This window comes from Panicum virgatum, chromosome 2K, assembly GCF_016808335.1.
Source record: "Panicum virgatum strain AP13 chromosome 2K, P.virgatum_v5, whole genome shotgun sequence".
NCBI classification, from domain to species: Eukaryota; Viridiplantae; Streptophyta; class Magnoliopsida; order Poales; family Poaceae; genus Panicum; species Panicum virgatum.
Window position 1 is genome coordinate 30,767,567 of NC_053137.1, and position 21,145 is coordinate 30,788,711.

The 21,145-nt window shown below is 44.5% G+C and overlaps 1 non-coding gene across 1 annotated transcript; it reads left to right on the plus strand.

Moving 5' to 3' along the window:
• Positions 1–9,701: 9,701 nt before the first annotated feature.
• On the plus strand, positions 9,702–9,808 carry LOC120696273. Its single transcript, XR_005684052.1, has one exon. It is a non-coding gene; the product is annotated as a small nucleolar RNA R71 (small nucleolar RNA).
• Positions 9,809–21,145: the final 11,337 nt, after the last annotated feature.

Sequence of the window (21,145 nt, forward strand, 5' to 3'; positions counted from 1 at the left end):
GGAACCTAAACCACACGCATGGGGATCGACTTCGCTCCCGCCCACGCTACTTTTCCCCTTTCTTTCCAGTCCGTGGATCCGGAACACCCTCCCCGACTACAGAGTCCGACCACTCTGCACCCGTACGTCGCGACATAAAAATAAACCCTACTTCTACCAGGAGGGTGCGAGATCGTTCCACTCGCCGGTCCAATCAGGGACTTAAGCTTACCGATTACCATATTTCTCAGTATGTGGCTAGTACTTTCAAACGCTTAACGAAATGAGCCACACACCGCGACCTTAGTCATTTTTGACTACAACAGCGGGGTATCACAACTACACAACCCCGCCTGTTGTCCTTACATTTCAACAGGAATTAAAGTCAGTACAATTCCTATTTGCTCGCGAGAGGCAGGGAACCACTCGACTTCTACCGTGCCTATTTAGCACGGCAACTAGTCGATAAAAAGATCCGGTATCAAACATAGGTTCCTATGGATCACGCATCTAGGGTTTTCGATCAACGCCTAGAGAACTTAAATGCAGAAAACCAACTATTACTATACATTAATAAATAGATAGCAGAATGATAATTCGGAAAAATAGTGGGATTATGCTCCGGGGCTTGCCTTCTTGGGCACTGTCAGGCAGAAAAGCTTCTGGGGCTTGGCCCAGGTCTTGAGACAAGTTAGTACAGTTCAGATTAACCTCCTGCTCCGCACGAGAGTCCGCGGGCACCAGTTCGTAGTCTCCGTCCGCGAGGTTAACCGTTTCTATATGCAATGCAAGATTTTGAGTTATTCATGGATACAATTTCTTTCCTTCACGATAAAGTTGTAGTCCACAAAAGTTAATTTAGTGACGATTTCACATTTCATTGCATGGGCAATCGTTTATAGAGTAGCAAACATAACTACGGTTATTCATGAATGAGTGGGGTTTTGGGTTTTCAAATTTAATTTCAACACATAGCATGCTTCCCTTATTTCTTATCAACACAACTACTAAAGAGCTAGTGATGAAACACTAAGGTAACTCAGATCCAAACTTGAACATTCATGGTATAAAATTCAGCATCTACCATAGAGCAAAAATTATAACTATTCATGCAAATGGATTACTCTAGTTGCTTCATCTTTTTGTACAGAATGTTCAACATGGGTTCTGGTGCTACAAATTTTATGCAAGCAACTTCAAAGCATAAACTCAGTACTGAAATTTTTCCAGATTTTATACACTTATATAGCAGAGGTGATAAAAAGATTAAAAACAGCAATCCAATAACAAGGATTAATTCTACAGAAAGTTTTACTAAGTATTTGGTTCTCAAATTTTTACCAGAGACTAGTCCTGAGTTAGGCATACTCCAGAAAATTTTTCAAGATTTAACTCACTATGATAAATTAGTTATTCAGTTAACTTAACATGAGTTTGCATGAATTTCTCAAGATGCATTCGACCAGTATTGCATCTGAACTTTTTATCACAGGTAGAACATACTCTAAACAAGATCATGCCCAAAAATAATGATCAGAAACATTGTAGATTACTCAGAACAAAAATAGTAAATCTAGCCCTAAGATGTTAAGCATGATTATTCGACAAAGCCAAACTCAGTAACTGAAGCTCAAAATTTTTAGACAGGAACACAGAGATAAAAAGAGACTCCAGAAATAAACATGGATTTTTCTGAGCATAAGAACTATATATGAGGAATTACGTTGATTAAACAAGCATAAATCATGGTATATAGCAAATCAACTTTAATAAATCTTAAATTTAGGTATTAACAGTGTTTTAGTTTTACATGCACGCAGTAAAAATTCCAGGGCAAGTTCATGTGCATAATTTCTAGAATTAAATCGAGAAAGCTAACAATAGATTAGAGAATCTTGATTGTTCCAACATGATAACTGTTTTGGGTTGGTGTCATCTTTTTACTGTGATCTTAAAATTCCATTAGTGATAACATATCCAAAAATCAAGGTCATTTGATGAGCAGAACTTCATGAACATACATAAGGTGGTTTTCTTAATCTTTTCCCTAGATTAAACTCGGTTGAGTTTCTGCAAATGTGAATGTTACAAAATTTGTAGATCTTGTTACAAGGAATCCAGATCAGTTGAGTTTGCATTTTTCCGATTTTTCTGTGATTTGTTTCGCATTTTAGGAGTTCACTGGTGTACACTGAAAAACTTGCAGAAACACCCTTAAACGAAAAAAACAAATTACAACCGGGTCCTTCGCCGGCCTTCTCCACTGTGGCATCTTGCCGGTGGTGTTCTGCGGTGCAGGGCTTACCGGGGCTGCCACGGGGAGGCGCGTGGGGGAGAAAGGATCGTGGAACACCTACCCTGGTCGACGTTCGAGCGTTTGGAGCACAGGTTCAAGCTCGTCGGCGTTGATGGCGGGTCGGTTGTTCGGTTCGCCGGCGCTGGAGGCGAAGGAGGGCTCGGGGTAGGGGAACAAGGTGCGCACGAGCACCGCGTGAGCTCGTGGAGGCTTCTGGGGTAGCTGTCGGGCTCGGTCTTCCCCGGAGCTGGCCGGTCCGCGGTGAGCCTGAGTTCGCCGGCGGCGGCGCAAAAGGGGAACGGCTTCGGGAGGGGATTTGGATTCGATTCCGCGCGCGTGGAGCTTAACTGGGAGGTGGCGAAGCTGCTGCGGTGGTCGGAGGGGGCAATGTGGGGCTGGGCTAGCCGGCCCGCGCGAGCTGGATCTCGGCGGCCATGGCGGAGCGGCGGGAGGAGGAAGAAGAGGGAGAAGGGGCGCGACTGTGGGGTGCTGGGGGTCTTTATAGGCCAAGGAGCTCCTGGGGGAGGAATGCAGTGACTGGGGGTGGTTGATTTGGTCCTGGGCGGCTCGACGGCGAGCGGGCGGAGGAGGCAGCGGCGCTGCGCCGGCCGGGGTGTCGTGGCGGCTCGGGAGCGGCCTGGGACGCGTGTGCGCGCGAGGAGGTGCCAAGGGGCGGGCCAGGTGGCGCGAGGAGGTTTCCCCGGGTCCACCGGCGGCGTACGGCGGGCGGCGGGCGAAACAGAGCCAGCCGGGAGAGAGAGATGGAGATGGGGGCTCTTTTGCGATTTCTGAAATTTCCAGGGACCTCTCGGTAAACTAAAATTATCTCCTATTTGGAGGGCTCAAATGGGAAAGTGTTGAATACCATTTTTGCTTAACTTTTCAAGATCTACAACTTTTGTGTTATGCAAATTTTCGTTTGAAACTCACATTTTGAACTATTGGTACATTTACATATTTGCACAAAAGGACTTTAGTTTTATTCAGTTTTTGACTTGATTTTGGCTGAAGTTCAATTGAGCACATGTCAATTGAAACACCTCTCATGAGCCAACAAAAAATTTTGTGCACATTTTTGAATTAAATTTTGAGTAGCTTTTCACTCCTTTCTCTTTTTCCTTTAATTTCTTTTGTATGATTTGTATTTTATTTGGTCCTTTCTCTTTGAATTAATTTCTCAAATTTTTATTTTAACTTTAACTAAGGTACATTGATTGTATTTAAAAGTACTGACACCTGAGGTGTCACAGTAGCACTTCACCTTAGAATATTCTAAGGTATCTTAATTTTCCTCAGGGAAGCACTATGGTAAAGAGTATCGAAGAATCGAATGACAAACTTTACTAGAGATATCAACCAACTAACTTAGTGGGGGTAAGCCTGATAGATAAGATAAGATAATGGCCAAGCAATGACTATTTGACACAGGAGACTCTAAACCTTAGAGAGGTAAGTAGCTAGGAGGACAACGAGCGAGAAAGACTGCTAAAACACTTCTAAACCATCGAGCTAGCCTCTTTGGACTAAACCTTGCTTCTAATTAGTTATTGGGAACCTAGAGCTTACTTCGGCGGCCTCAGGGAAGGACTCAGACTGGGGTGAGAAGGGAGTCCAACGGCAGTCAGCACTACTGCTATGAAAGCACCCGAACATGGTGGACTACAACGGACGGACAGGGCTGTCACCACCGTGGGGTGGAACACACTTTCTAGCTAACACTAAACTCGGACACCATGTCTGTTCTCGGTGTTAGGATTTCTCTTGTTGCAGGCAAGAGAAATCCCCCTCAATTTAGGGACCTAACTTGAGTTCCCTAGTCCGGGCGAGAAAACCCGTAAGGTAAGATCTCGATAAACAAGAAAGATACAAAGCCTAAGCTAGAGGAACTTACTTCCGCACACAAGCAAGATAACTTGAGAAGATAAATAATGCGGAAAGTAAAGCTGACTCGAAATGGTAAAGAAGATAACTATATTGATAAATGTCAAAGGAAAAGATACAAGAGCTTATACCGACTTTCGATGACGACTTCGGAATCCCCGGACAAGCTCGACTCGACTCTAACTCGCAACTACCTAACCTACTCTAGAAAGTAAAAGTGAGAGAAGAAAGCACCTTTGGTGTGTGTCTCACAAGTGAGGGGTGGAGGCCTATTTATACTGGCTAGAGGTCGGTATTTGGCCGAGGCGTCGGGTGTACGCAAGAGGGTCGGTTGACGTAGCTTCCACGCGAAGATGAGCTTGAGACGCTGCAAAGTGGGGCCGGTCAGCCTACCTTAGGCCGGCCAGCCTGTGATTTCCTCCATTTGCAACCGCCCTTCTTGTGGACGCTCCTGATCTTGTCTTGATGGCGGTGGAGGTTGCGTTGGTTGAAAGCTGAAAATTGTAGGCCGGCCAGCCTCTCCTAGGCCGGCAGGCCTGGAGTTCGCACATCTCGGCCCTTCATTTCACAGGCTTGCTGATCAACATGTCTATGAAGTCCATGGTGGTGCTCCGGCCCAAAAGATCTCGGTAAGTGCTGCAAATGGGTCTTTTAATCCATGTGCTAGGCCTTTCGGTCATAACTTCCGTATTTGCTTGTATATCTAGTTCATAGGGGTCCATTGGAGGGTCCCTAGTGGTATTATGTCAAGGCAAGAGGTGTTTGGCAAAGATGCTGGGCCGGCCGGCCTAGGTGAGGCCGGCCGGCCTGCAGCCTCTACACAACCCGAGTCCGAAACTTGTGATTTGCATAACTTTTGCGTCCGGACTCTGAATTGGGTGATCCAAGTGTCCAATTCAATCATCTCAATGAGCTCTTCAACATGGCAATGTCAAATTAGGCATTTGACAATGTCTATAATTTTGTCATCTTGTATCCATGTTTCACCATCCTTGTAGATGCTCCATTTAGTGTTGTTTCTTGCATATTCTGAGCATAATCCTGCAAAACATCAAAAACCACCAAAACTTGTGGAATTTGTTAGGATTAGGTAAAATATGTATGGAGCATGGTGCAAAGCTCAATTTATTCCCGAGAAGTTGATGGTCAAAATGGGAAATAATGGCTGTCAACACCCCTGAAGCTTAAACTTTTGCTCATCCTCGAGCAAAGCTAACGCTGAGGCTCGGTGGATCAGGAGTTGCATCGATGATCATACTCCGTAAATACCTTGTGCACAACATATTACTCCAACCCCATATGTATTGTGAATGAGTTGGCTCATACCTTGGTTTCTAGTAAATGGTGCTCACTGGCATTTCATCCCTCGTCTTGGACGGTTGAGAGACTGAACAACCTTTACCGGAATAGTTCCTGCTTCCTGTTCAGGTTCCTATCTCGGAATGTTTTTCAAGTTTTCAAAAAGTAGTTTAAGATTCCCCATTGGTACTTTCAAGTCGCTCAAGGTGTATTATACTCACCATGGTCGGAATTTTTGACCATCTTCTTCCTACTCTAAGGCTGATATGTGGAGTTTTGGATAGGAAGAGTGTAGCTAGGGCTGGGCACTTTTTAACCGAGAACCGATCACCGAACCGAACCGAGCCGAACCGAACCGAAAGTGTTGGTTTTTCGGTTTTCGGTTTCGGCTTCGGTTTTCAGATTTTGCTAACCGATGTTATCGGCTCGGCTTCGGTTCTCGTCGCTGGCGCACCGAACTCCCGAACTAACCGAAGTTCGGCAGCGCCATCCGCCTTCGGCCTGCGATCCTGCACCCCTTCCAACTTCAACACTCTGCCCCGGCAGCCCATCTAGCTTCTTGGCCCAACAACGTAGCCCAGTCCTCACCCACACAGATTGCTGAACTCCTGTGTCCGCGTTCATTCTATTCTGCCCCCGTACCCTATCCCTCGAGGCTTCTCGTTCTCTCTCGCATCCGTGGACGGCGGCGGCACCCATCCGAAGGGACGCACGAGCTGCGCTACGCTCGCGAGGCCAAGTTGCGCTACGCACGATGGCCGACGGGTCTACGCGAGACCAAATAGCCAGAGTGCAAGATGGCAAGAGCTGGCGGCGAGCAGGACACCGTACGTCCACGTGCTATGGCAATGATGGCATTTCGAATTGATTTTGTTAGCTTCTAGCCTTGCGTTCTTGATCTGTAAGTTCGATTACTAGTTTGTGATTAGTTTTTGCTCTCACGGCCCTTGATTTGTTGGCATCGACCGGATCTGTTTTGTTCTAATTTCTTGATGCAAGTTCATCTGTAGTTCGGTTGAACCGAAAAACCGAACCGATGAACCGTAAACCGAAGACGTCGGTTTTCGATTTTGACACAGACCGATCGGTTTGCGATTTCTATAAACCGAAATTCTTGAAAACCAAATAAACCGAACCGATTAGCCCGAATAAACCGAATGCCCACCCCTAAGTGTAGCATACCTTGGTTACCTATATTGCCGAGCCAAAGAGTGGTTTGCAAGAGGTTGGTACTCGATCAAATCCCCATCTTATGGAAGGTAAAAATGTTCAGAGGAGAGGGAGGAAAATGGACTCATGCTTAGAACATCTCTGGTCTTTTTATTTGAGCTCCTTGTTTGAACTCTCTTGAGTAGAGGTATGGGTCTTGTTTCTTTTTCAGTTTTTTTTAGGAAGATAACCCATACTCCATGAGGATAGAGTTATTGGAAAGGAGCATTTTTTGGATAGACCATTTGAGATGGATAGGCTCACTGTGGAGATTTTTGGTTTTGTTATGAGGTAGAATTGTCTGGCGAAGGTGGATATCAATACTTGGAGTAGGTAATTGACATGCCAGACATTTGAGGCTAGCAAACAAAGGGTACACAAAGGAGAGAGACCGGTAGATGACAAGTACCTTTCTCAAACGGACTCACCATGCGACAAAGCTCAAGATAACTCAAGATAGCTTAAATCGGTTCATATGATAAAACATTATGGCTCTGGATAGGACATGTAAACCAAAGGAGAAATCTTTACCATGTTTCATTTTAAAGAAATTATGAGAGGTTCCCTACTAGAGAAAGCAGTTTTATCCCAAATCGGGCCATCTCAAATCTCACAACAACTTAGACTTGGAAATCAAGCTCATGCTCCCACTCAAACCAGAATTTTTGTGATTTTTCTATGAGCCAACATTTCAAGTAATAGGAGAGTAAAAAGTTGTATACAAGGTACTTACAAAGCTTGAATAGAGCAACTATTCATCATCTCCATGATAAGAGCTTACACGGATTTCCACACATATGAGTTGGGAGTTTTATTCAAAGCATGAAACATTTTTTTTGTGTTTTATTTATTTATTTTGTTTTTGTTTTATTTTATTCCTTTTTTTGAATTTTTTAAAGACTCAAACTATTTTTTTTGGACACAAGATGAAAGGACAGGTCAGATGACTTACCTGGATACATTGGCGCCCCTCCCCCAAGCTTGAATGAAGCTCAGTAGGTCTACCATATTGGCTGATTTTTTTTGTATGCAATGCAGAATTGAAAGAATGCATTTGCGATAATTTAAACATGCCATGATGCGGAATGAAAAACTATGCAAGAATAAACTATCCTATATGCAAATGCAGGAATGGATAACTACCACATACCTCATGGTAAGGGCTCGTGTTTTTCGTCCTGAGCGAGACTATCCATACCTTGGGTTTGTTCGTCATCACCTAATGGAAATGTTGGTGGCAACACTTTCTTCTGCCATAGGCAGAGTTATTTCGATCTCTTTCTTCCCAAATTCCAAAAATTTCTTATGTTGGATATTTCGCTTCGCATTCCGTTGGTTATACACCTTGATCTCCTCCTGAGTTCAAAGATTCTCCACGAATTCGATGAGGGTAGAGTTGGACGGGGTATATGGCTTCTCTAGCTCTTTCATAGATTCCTTCCGGTTGAAACTTTTGATCTGTGAGCATTGTTTATCCTTCGGTCTGAAGCCGAATCTCTCCTTCTGCCCATTGATGTTGAGTTGGATTACTCCAACTCTCGCATCAATGTGTGCGGTTGTCATACTCAAGAATGGCCTCCCCAATATGAGAGGGATCTTGGTGTTGACTTCCATATCGAGAATGGCAAAATCAACAGGGACAAAGAAATTCCGTATTTTCACTGGAATATCTTTGGCAATCCCCACGAGATGACGAACTGATTGGTCTGCTAGCTACAAACACATGGCAGTAGGAGCAAGCGCATGATGGTTAAGTTTATCATAAATTACCTTTGGCATGACGCTGATGCTTGCTCGTAGATCGCAAAGAGCGTGTTTAAAGTGTTGAGATCCGATGGAACATGTGATGGTGGGGCATCCTAGTTTCTTCTTCTTCTCTAGGAGAGGGTTGAGTATAGCTGTGCTACACCTATCTGTAAGCTGCACGACCTCGGTGGTCGGCAGGACCCTCTTGTTGCCAAGGATATCCTTGAGATACTTGGCATACGTGGGAACCTGCATAGTATCAAGAAGTGTTATGTTGCCATAAAGCTTCTTAATTACCTCAACAAACTTGCCGAATTGCTCGTCGGCCACCGGCCTCCTTTTCCGCTCTAGAAATGGTAAGGCGGTTGTATCGTGACAGTCCCATGAAGTTCTAGGGGGTTCCACGAGGTCTTCCTAGGTAGCAATGGTGTTGGATTGTTTGGCCTCCTACAGCACCTCGTCTTCAGCATTGGTATTCCTAGCAGTTATGGTCTTCCGCCGTGTTCCTACATCCTGCAGAAGATGTGGTCTTTGTGCGGATTGTCTTGCCCGCACAGCTACCGCATTCATGCTTTCTTTCGGGTTCACTTCTGGTTTCCCAGATAGCTGCCCCGTGTTATGGTTATGACAGGATGAGGCCAGTTGAGTTACTTTAGTTTCTATCAATTCATTGAAACTCAACTGATTTTTAATAACAGAGTTAAACCCATCTAGTTGCATAGCCAAAGATTCAAGAATTTTATCATTAGCAAGAAACTTCTCACTAATGTTGTCATTGATTTGTTTTTGGCCGTTCATGAAGTCTTTAAGTGAGGGATGAAAAATATTATTAAAATTGTTACCTTGCTGTTGGCCGAAGGGGGGGTCGGGCTTAGAATTCCAACCTTGCTGAGGACAGCAGTCTGTGTCATCAGGAGTGTCGTTCCCAATGGAGTTCTTGTCTTCTTGAGTAAACGGGAAAGATTTGCTCCAGTGTCCAGTATTGCCATATTTCTCACATGTCATCCGGAACTCAGTCTGGTTAACCTCCTGGTGTGGAGATTTCAGCTTTTTCATGAGAAGATCCATCTTGGCTACAAGCCTATCGACACTGTCGATTTCATGTACTCTTTTTGCATGGGCCGGCTGCGTATCTGCCTTCCAACTCTGGTTGGAAACAACCTTGTCGATGAGCACTCTAGCTCCTGCAACATCGAGGGAAAGGAATGCTTCTCCCGCTGCTGCATCCATGTGATCTTGAGATCGCTGGTTCAGGCCATGGAAGAAGTTCTGAATGATAAGCCATTCTTCCATGCCGTGGTGTGGGCATGCTGCAATGTATTCCTGAAGACGTTCCCAGGCTTTCGAGACTGTCTCATCTTGGAGTTGTTGAAAACTGGAAATCCTGTTCCGAAGGGCATTGGTTTTGCCCATTGGAAAGTACTTGACCAGAAAAGCATTGGCGCACGCATCCCAAGTCTTGAATTCTTTCTTGTAGGCGGAGAACCATGTCTTTGCTTTCCCAAGCAAAGAGAACGGGAACAGTGAAGGCGAATATTATCCATCGTAGTGCCTTTTGGGTTGATTATGCTGCTCACTTCCAGAAAATTCTAGAGATGAGCGTTGGCATCCTCTGATGCCTTTCCGCAGAAGGGACTTGCTTGGACCATGTTGACAACACCAGCCTTTATCTCAAAGCCATCGGTGCCTTGGTCATTGGTCAGTCCAATAGGGATATGGCTATTGGACGGGGCTGAGAATTGACGGAGTGTCATCTGAGCCATGGGTATTGAAGCTGGCGTTGTCAAACCTTGATCCTAAAAAAATTGCTTCAGGTAAGACGACTTAATTCACCCAATTCTTCTGGATCTGAGTTGAAGTGATATGGTTGATCGAATCTGGTCCTGCACTGCTCTGCAGAAATCACAGATATCCGAGAGCAATGGTAATCCCGCTAAAATTAGCGGTGACAACTTAGTAAATTCTGTCAAACTATTCAACGATATCTTTAGCCAAATGCTTCCCTGGCAATGGCACCAGAAATGCTTGTTGGTGTTTCTTATGCTCAATAGAATATAGATTCCGCAAGCGCACAGAATCACCATTGTAGCACTTCACCTTGGAGTATTCCAGGGTATCGTAATTTTCCTCAAGGAAGCACTATGGTAAAGAGTATCGAAGAATCGAATGACAAACTTTACTAGAGATATCAACCAACCAACTTACTTCTGCACACAAGCAAGATAACTTGAGAAGATAAATAATGCGAAAAGTAAAGATGACTCGAAAAGGTAAAGAAGATAACTATATTGATAAATGTCAAAGGAAAAGATACAAGAGCTTATACCGACTTCCGATGATGACTCTGGAATCCCGAGACAAGCTTGACTTGACTCTAACTCCCATCTACCTAACCTACTCTTGAAAGTAAAAGTGAGAGAAGAGAGCTCCTTAGGTGTGTGTCTCACAAGTGAGGGGTGGAGGCCTATTTATACTAGCTAGAGGTCGGTATTTGGCCGAGGCGTCGGGTGTACGCAACAGGGTCGGTTGATGTAGCTTCCACACGAAGATGAGCTCGAGGCACTGCAAAGTGGGGCCAGCCAGCCTACCTTAGGCCGGCCGGCCTGTGATTTCCTCCATTTGCAACTGCCCTTCTCGTCGATGCTCCTGATCTTGTCTTGATGGCGGTGGAGGTTGAGTTGGTTGAAAGCTGAAAATTGTAGGCCGGCCGGCCTATCCTAGGCCAGTCGGCCTGGAGTTGGCACATCTCAGCCCACCATTTCATAGGCTTGCTAATCAACATGTGTATGAAGTCCATGGTGGTGCTCCGGCCCAAAAGATCTCGGTAAGTGCTGCAAATGGGTCTTTTAATCCATGTGCTAGGACTTTCGGTCATAACTTTCGTATTTGCTTGTATATCCAGTTCATAGGGGTCCATTGGAGGGTCCCTAGTGGTCTTGTGTCAAGGCAAGAGGTGTTTGGAAAAGGTGCCAGGCCGGCCGGCCTAGGTGAGGCCGGCCGGCCTGCAGCCTCTGCACAACCCGAGTCCGAAACTTGTGATTTACATAACTTTTGCGTCCGGACTCTGAACTGGGTGATCCAAGTGTCCAATTCGATCATCTCGATGAGCTCTTCAACATGGTAATGTCAAATTTGGCATTTGACAATGTCTATAATGGTGTCATCTTGTATCCATGTTTCACCATCCTTGTAGATGCTCCATTTAGTGTTGTTTCTTACATATTCTAAACATAATCCTGCAAAATATCCCAAACCACCAAAACTTGTGGAATTTGTTAGGATTAGGTAAAATATGTATGGAACATGGTGCAAAGCTCAATTTATTCCCTAGAAGTTGACGGCCAAAATGGGAAATAATGGCCGTCAACAACCGTCGTCGTCGCCGATCGGCCCCATCAGCGCACCCCCCTCTACTAGGAGGACCTCGATAGGATCCTTGACGCCAAGTGTCCCTGGCACAAGGGAACGAAACACACAGCGCACGAGTGCCATGCCCTCTCCAACAGCGTCACCCCGGAAGAGCCCAAGCGACCCAGGTTGGACGACCGCGACAGGCCGGGTAGCTCTAGAAGCTCCCGTGGCCGCGGCCGCGGAATTCGCTCGCCCAGGTGAGACAAGGACCATGAGCAAGGCAACAAATCACCCGACACCTTCCAAGAGAAAGAACGGGTGGTCAACTTCATCTTTGGAGGCTCCAGCGTGCCATCCTGCCGGCGCAGGATCAAGCTACACACCCGCGATGTAAACTCGGTGTTAAGACACCTGGTTGAACCCCTCCTTTGGTCGGAGATTCCGGTCACCTTCAACCGATGTCCTCGTGGTGAACCCGGTGATCCGACAGATCCGTCTGGCCAGGGTGCTCATTGATGGTGGCAGCGCCCTCAACATCATCTTCGCCAAGACCCTGGAGGACATGGGCTTCGACATGACCATGCTGGTCCCCTCGGACCAGGCCTTCTACGGTATCATCTCGGGTGCTGGCTCGATTCTGGTCGGCAAGGTCACCCTCCCGGTCACCTTCGGCACTCGGGACACCTACAGAACCGAGTCCATCATCTTCGAGGTGGTGCCATTCAAGACCTCCTACCACGCCATACTTGGGAGACCAGCTCTTAACCAGTTCATGGCAGTTCCAAACCATACGTATCTTCTCCTGAAGATGCCGGCTCCAAACGGAGTCCTCTCCATCGGTGGCGACTGTGGCGGAACCACCGAAAATAAATTGGATTAGTGCGCTAACCATTGTTGCAATGGCAACTCTGATCCAACTCGCACTTACCTCGAGTAAAATCTCGATTAGTGCCATGAAAAATCGGGATCGAATAAGCAAACCTCACACGAAGGCGAGTCCAGAGAGTACAACAACACGCATTTCATACATCACAGAGTCTTGCAGCAGAAATTTAAAATTATTAACAACTAGTTCTGAAAGTAAAGACAGTAGTACTACAGAAGTCTTATCTACAACAGTTCATCAGAGTTCATTGATTCAGCAGAAGGTAAAAGCGCGATAACTAACGATCACATGACATCTCGATAAAGCCCATACGAGACATCACCCGGAAGGAGAAGCGTCAGCACCAGCTGTGGATCTCTCCCACTCTACAGGCCAACCCGAAGGTAGAGTACAAGGGTAAGTCAGACCAGCAACCATATCCTCAAAGTTCTCACCTGAAAACAAAGCCACAAGCAAGGCTGAGTATACTAATACTCAACAAGGCTTACCCATCATCGGATATACCTTAGTCAGTTAACTAGACATGCAAGGCTTTTTGGCTGGAGGGGTTTGTTTTGCCGAAAAAGCGACTAAGAGTAGGTCCTTAATTCTAGATTTTAACTTGTCCATATTCTAGTTCACTTAACCATTCTTGGCAAGCATCTATCACTAAACAAGCATGGTAGTGAAAAACATTAATAATACAACCATATTATCATCATCATCATATTCCACTTGTTACTCTATGTGACAGAAATGGTTAAGCAGTCTCATGTCATGAGAGGCGGACGATTCGAATCGAGTTTGTTAACCTGGCCAGGGGAACCTAACACACATGTATGGGGAATGACGTCACCCATACAACCCTTCCCTTTTCTTTGCGGTCCGTGGATCCGGGTCACCCTCCCCGACTATAGAGTACGACGACTGCACCCCTACGTCGCGACAAAAATAAACCCTACTTCTACCAAGAGGGTGAATGATCGTTCCACTAACCGGTCCAATCAGGTACTTGGGCTTACCAATTACCATATTCTCGGCATGTGGCTAGTACTTTCAAAAGCTTAACGAAATGTGCCACACACTGCGACCTTAACATATTTGCGACTACACAGACAGGGAATCACAAGTACCACATCCCTGCCCGTGGTCCTTATATTCTTGCAGAAAGTAAAAGCATTGCAACTCCTATAATCGCGCGAGTAGTAGGAAACTACTCGATTTTTACCGGTCCTATTAGCCATGCATCTAGTTGAGGTAAACCGGGTAAACATTACATCGAAACCTAGGAACATGCATCTAAGGTTGCAAACAATGCCTGAAACTTAAATGCGCAAATAAATAAATAAATAAATAGGCGAAAATATAGGATTTAAATGCACCGAGGCTTGCCTTCTTGAGCACTGATATCCTTGGGCTCTTCTGGGACTTGGCCTTGGTCTTGATTCAAGTCGGTATAATTAAGAGAGACGCTCTGCAGAGTGGTTGTATTCGCGGGCACCAACTCGTAATCACCGTCGAGTAGATTTACCGTTTCTATATGCATGCAGAGATGATATTGTTACAATATGATATAAACATATTTCTTTCCTTCACTATAAAGTTGTAGTCCAACATAGCATGTGTTTGTTGTGGTGGTCTTAGTTAACTTTATTTTCTGGGCAATCGTTTATAGAGTAGTTCTTAAATTCACTTTACTTCATAAAAGAGCTGTGTGGCGGGTTTTATATTAAATGTAAACACCTAGTTGTTTGACTATTTAACTTCATAATTTAGGTTCAGTTTCTGGAGCTATAATTTTTATGTAAGGTACTTCATCTACTCAGCTACTCCCAGTAAAAATTTCAAGTAAAAACAATAAAGTATCTAGCCATGAAAATTATCCAAATCTGAGCATGTACTAATGAAGATGTATTTATCCAGACTAATCTACACCAGTTATTGAGCTCAAACTTTAACAGAAACAACTAGACACGATGTGTGATGTACTGTAATTTTTCCAAATTTAAAATGCGCATATATCAGGAGATATAAAATTGGCAAAGTTAGCATGCATTATTCAAACTTAAATTCTACAGGGAGTTCTACCAGCTTTATGTACACAAAATTTTTACCAGAGCTTAGTTTCTATCTAATGATGCGTCAGTAAAAATATAAAGCATTTTCATCACCAATAGATTTATCAGAGAATAAAGCAATGGATACACATGCATTATTATTCGAACTACAAACTTTGCAGTAAAGCATGTCAAACTTTTTATATAGCATCTAGACATACTGATCAGTCATGGCCAAGAATATAATGAGCATTCAAGCACGATTGTTACCAGAACAAAAATGACAAATCTAATCATGGCATAACATGTACAATTTGTATCTACTGTCCTGGTCATCAAATGGATCTCAACTTTTGTAGGCATGCATATATGACCAAAATAGAGTCCCACAAATATTCTAACATTTTTCTAAGCAAAGGAACTATTTAACAAAAATAAAGCCTACTTTTCAAGCATTAACTCAAATATATAGTTAATTAGATCAATAATTTCTCAAACTTGCGCAACCGTAAGGATTTAGACATGCATACACAGAAAAAAGTTTCATACACAGATCACTAACAGTTCTACCAGAATTAATATAGGAACAAAGCTAGTAGATCTAGGAATCTTGGAACATTGACCTAGTTAATGGTGTCAAAAGGTGTTCAAATTTTTACCAGTTATACTAGTAACATTGCAAGACATCACCTAGCCAAAAACCAGCTATAGTTACTGAGCACAACTCCTAGAATATTTAGAGTCTATTTAATCTAACCTTTTTCCTAGATTAAAATGCAGACAGATTATGAACATGTGCATGTAACAAAACTTGTAGATCTTGTTTCCAGGATTCCAAAACATTTTAGTTTGCATTTTTCCGATTTTCTACGATTTTGTAGGCATTTTTTAAGTTCACTGATTTCATTCCTAAAGTCCATGTACATTTTTCAATTTAACCCCTAGAAAGATTTCAATCACTGCATTCAGGTCCCTGGCATAGGGGCAGCGACGGCGGCAGCCAAAATCCGGTGATCTAGGCTCGCCGGCAGTGAGGGGTACGTTGGGGGAAAGAACCACAGGTCTATGGCGAACCTCTGGGTGGTCGGGGCTTGGCTCGTGGTGGCCGGAGGAGGTGGCTCAGCGGTGGAGCAGAGATGGCGGAGGAGGATGGCCGGCTCCGGCGAGCTCGGGTCGGCGTGGCTGGGCCTGAAAGCTTCCCTGGAGGTCGAGGAAGACGGAACGAGGCTCGGCCAGGGCAATGTGGGGGCGGAGGTGGGTCATAAGCGGTGGAGCAGGGCCCACCGGCGATGGAGGAAGGGGGCGGAGCGTGGAAGCGGCGTGCACACGCGCGAGAGCCCGGCCTGGGCTTTTATAGGCGTCAAGGCTTAACGGCGAAGGTTTGGGGCTCCTGGGGCAGGTTGATTTGGGCTAGGGGAGGTCTAACGTGGTGAGGTGGCGCTCGACGGCGGCGTTGCGGGCGGCGTGGGATGCGTGCCCGAGCGAGGAGGCGCCAGGGAGGAGCGCCTGGTGGTAAAACCAGGGGCGGCAAGGCCCACATGGCCGAAACCAGGGTGGGAAGCCATTCCCCGGCGCTGGCGGCATACGGACGCCGTGAGGGAGAGAGAAGAGAGAGAAAGGCTCAGTGGCAGACTTGCAAATAGATCGAAGTTCAAACTCAATTTATCAACTTCAAATTTTCTCCCTTTTCTTGGCCTCAAACGAAAAACTTTTGAATACCATTCTTGTTTAGTTTTTCGAGATCTACATCTTTTGTTTCAGGAACTTTTTCATTGGAGTGACGGTTTGTGAGTTAAATTAAAAGATTCAAATACTCCATAAAAGGCTTCAATTTGATTTGTTTAATTGGGCTGAAATTGGGCCCACTTCCAATTGAGCACATGTCACTAATTGTACCAGCTTTTTGGGTACATTATTTTGGTGGATTATGGTGCCATGTCCACATTTAAATTTCATCTCTTTTCTCATGATATGATGAGTTCATCTTTTTGAACTAGATTTAAAGTAATTATTTAAATGCCTTTTGTAAGTAATTTGTTTTACTTGCCCTTAATTTTGTCAATTCAGTTTTCAAACACCTAGGGTGTCACAGCCTACCCCCCTTAAAAAGAATCTCATCCCGAGATTGGATAAATGAACGGAGACAGATATGGAGGTACCTGGGGTAGAGGGAAGAAAACTCGGATAGTGTTGATTGAGATAACTTTCAGTCTCCCAGGTGGCTTCTGCTTCAGTGTGATGATTCCACTGAATTTTGTACATTTTAATGACCTTTTGACGAGTACTCCTTTCTTTTTGATAAAGGATCTTGATGGGATGTTCATCATAAGAAAGGTCGGGTTCCACAAAGATCTCTTGTTGTTCAATAATTTCCGTAGGAACTCGGACACATTTCTTTAATTGAGATACATGAAACACATTATGGATTGCGTCGAGTTGCGAGGGAAGTCACAATCGATAAGCCACAGGTCCACACGTTTCGATGATCTCATAAGCCCCAATATAGCGAGGAGCTAATTTGCCTTTGATTCCAAAGCGTTGAACGCCTTTGGTTGGTGAAACCCGAAGGTAGACGTGATCACCAAGTTCAAATTTCAAGGGATCCCTTCTCTTATCGGAATAGCTTTTCTGCCTCGACTGAGTTGCCCTCAAGTTTTCTTGTATCACCTTTACTTGTTCCTCAGCTTCGACCACTAAATCAGGTCCAAATATTTTACGTTCGCCAGTTTGTGACCAACTCAAAGGAGTTCGACACCTGCAACCGTACAAGGCTTCAAAAGGTGCCATTTTCAAACTGGCTTGATAGCTGTTGTTATACGAGAATTCCACCAGAGGTAAACATTTGTCCCAATTCTTGCCATAATGAATGACACATGATCTAAACATGTCTTCTAGGATTTGATTCACTCTTTCGGTCTACCCGTCAGTCTGTGGATGATAAGCAGAGCTTCGAATTAATTTAGTTCCGAGAGCCTATTGGAGCTGCTCCCAAAACCTTGCCACAAACTGAGTACCACGATCAGAGATGATTGTTTTGGGTACACCGTGCAAACAAATGATGCGATCGATATAAATCTCTGCATATTTCTTGGCTCGATATTCAGTATGCACTGGAATAAAATGAGCGGTCTTTGTGAGCCGATCAACAATAACCCAGATAGAATCATGGTGTTGAGATGTGTTGGGTAAACCCACAATAAAATCCATGCTGATGTCATCCCATTTACAAGATGGAATTGGCAGAGGTTGAAGGGTTCCAGCGACTTTCAAATGACTAGCCTTTACCCTTTGACAAGTGTCACACTCTGCACCATATTTAGCAATTTCCCTTTTCATTCGTGTCCACCAAAAATTTTGCCGAAGATCTTGGTACATTTTGGTGCTACCAGGATGGATTGAAAATTTGGAGAGATGTGCTTCATCAAGAATTTGCTTTCGGAGTGCCTGACTTTTAGGAACAACTAAGCGACTTTCAAACCACAAAATCCCTTTGTGATCCACAAGAAAACACTTGTATTTCCGTTCACCTTCTACCACTTTCTATTTTGATAATCCCAACACCTTTATCTTGTACTTGCGTCATGATGACTCGGTCATAAAGGGTTGGTTCAATGGAGATATGATTCAAAGTCCCTTCAGGAATAATCTCCAAATTTAGCTTCTGCATTTCAGCACATAATGTCTCGTTGTATGATTCAACTGAGAGGCAGTTAGAATGAACTTTTCGGCTGAGAGCATTCGCTACAACATTGGCTTTGCCGGGATGATAATGAACTTCAAGATCATAATCTTTGATTAATTCCAGCCATCTTCTTTGCCTCATGTTCAGATCACTCTGAGTAAAAATATATTTGAGACTCTTATGGTCAGTGTATATATTGCAATGAGTACCCATAAGATAATGTCTCCAAATTTTGAGAGCATGAATAACCGCTGCTAACTCAAGATCATGAGTAGGATAATTAAGTTCATGCGGTCGAAGAGCTCGGAAGCAAAGGCAATAACCCGATTGTCTTGCATTAAAACATAGCCAAGACCAGTACCCGAGGCATCACAGTATACATCATACGGCTTACTATTGTCAGGTTGAGCTAAGACTTGTGCTGTGGTCAAATGGGCTCTCAAAGTGTGGAATGCCTCATCACATTTCGCATCCCATTTGAATTTAACATCCTTCTTTAGCAGTTCTGTCACTGGCTTTGCAATTCTGGAGAAGTCCAGAATAAATCTACGGTAATATCAGGCCAAACCAAGGAAACTGCGAATCTGATGAACTGAGGTAGGAGGTTTCCAGTCCATCACTTCTTGAACTTTACTAGGATCTACTGATATGCCATCACGGGAAATAGTGTGACCCAGAAATTTGACTGTGTCCAGCCAGAATTCACATTTAGAGAATTTTGCATACAATTTATGATCTCGAAGACGTTGGAGAACTATACGGAGATGCTGCTCATGTTCTGCCTCATTCTTGGAATAGATCAATATGTCATCGATGAAAACCATGACGAACTTATCAAGTTTTGGCATGAATACCGAGTTCATGAGATACATAAAGTAGGCAGGAGCATTTGTGAGACCGAATGACATGACTAGATATTCATATAATCCATATCTTGTCGAGAAGGCAGTCTTCGGGATATCAGAAGGTCCGATCTTGATTTGATGATAACCCAAATGAAGATCGATCTTGGAAAAGATCTTGGCTCCAGCCAATTGATCAACAATACATCAATGCGAGGAAGAGGATATTTATTTTTGATAGTAACCGCATTGAGAGGCCGGTAATCAACACACAACCTCAAGCTGTCATCTTTCTTCTTTACAACCAAGGCTGGGCAACCCCATGGTGAAGAACTTGGGCGAATATAACCCTTGTCTAGGAGTTCTTGCAATTGGATTTTTAGCTCAGCTAACTCTTTATGTGGCATTCGATACGGCCTTTTGGATATGGGAGCGGTACCAGGCTGAAGTTCGATGACAAACTCTATATTTCGATCTGGTGGCATTCCAGGCAAGTCATCCAGAAAAACATCGGCATACTCGCAAACCACAGGAATATCTTCGATATGGACATCTTTCATGGCATATGCACAAGAGTTGATGCATTCTTGATGAGGTAAATACAGGGCTGAGTTGCCATAGGTTGGAGAATTTAGTTCAATAACCCGGGAAGAGATATCTAACACTGCCTCATGTCTACTCATCCATTCCATTCCCAGAATAACATTCATTCCTTCTAGTGCTAGCAGGATTAAATCAGTGGGGAAAATTTTGCTACCCAATTTAAGTGGTACACCTCTAATGATTTGATTAGATGCAATCTTACCACCAGGAGTAGATATCATGTATGAGCCTTTGGTGTGACAAAAATCTAATCCAGCTTTTGCTCTAAATTTAGCACTAATGAAACTATGAGATGCACCAGAATCAAATAAGATAACTGCGGGGCGATGGTTTATAGAAAATGTACCCGATATCACCTGTGCGCCCTCAGGAAGGTCAGTCAGCTCGGTGAAGTTAAGCCTGCCCTGCCTGACTTGCACAGTCTGTTTCTTGCCCTTGTTCTGATCATTCCTACGGAAAGCCTGCCCCCGGGATTATCCCGCTTGGGGGCACATCCTAGCAAAGTGACTCGAGCTCCCGCACTTGAAACAACGGTTGTTGTTGTCAGGGCGAGATCCTGCCTGTATATTCAGCCTAGGGCCGGTCTGCTGCTGCTGAAAAGGGGCTAAGCGATTCTGTTGCTGCTGCTGAGGAGGCCTGAGAATCCAACGCCCTTGCTGAGGGGCTTTCTGAGAGGGTGCAGCTGGAGCATTCTGCACAATACGAGACCTTGGCGGCTGAACACTTGAGGATCCAGCAGGTGCCTTTCTCTTCTTTTCAGCTTTATGAGCCATGATACAGTCCTCCTGAGTTATTGCCATGTTCACTAACTCGTTGTAGGAGTCAACTCGAACAAGGTTTAGACGCTCCTTCAATTTGGTGTTGAGTCCTCGATGGAAGCGATCACGCTTCTTAGCATCGGCATCAGCATGATAACCCGCATATTGACACAAGTTGTTGAAAGTTTGAGCATATTGCATAACAGTGCGAGTATCCTGAGTTAAGGCCAAAAACTCATTCAACTTTCTATCCATCAGACCTTCAGGAATATGATGAGCTCTGAAAGCAGTTTTAAACTCATTCCAAGTGACCACATGATCAGCAAGAAGCATCCCATTGTAGTGATCCCACCACAAGCGCGCCATGCCACGAAGCTGCTGCGTGGCGAAACGGGCCTTGTTAGCCTCAGAGCATGGCACCATCAGCAAAGAAAACTTGGATTCAATGGTCTTAATCCAAGCGCCCGCATCGAGGGGTTCCTCCGTCCGGTTGAACAAAGGAGGTTGTGTCCCCAAGAAATCCGTGTAAGTCGCTGACTGAGGTTGATGATCATGGCGCCCACCATGCTGCTATTGC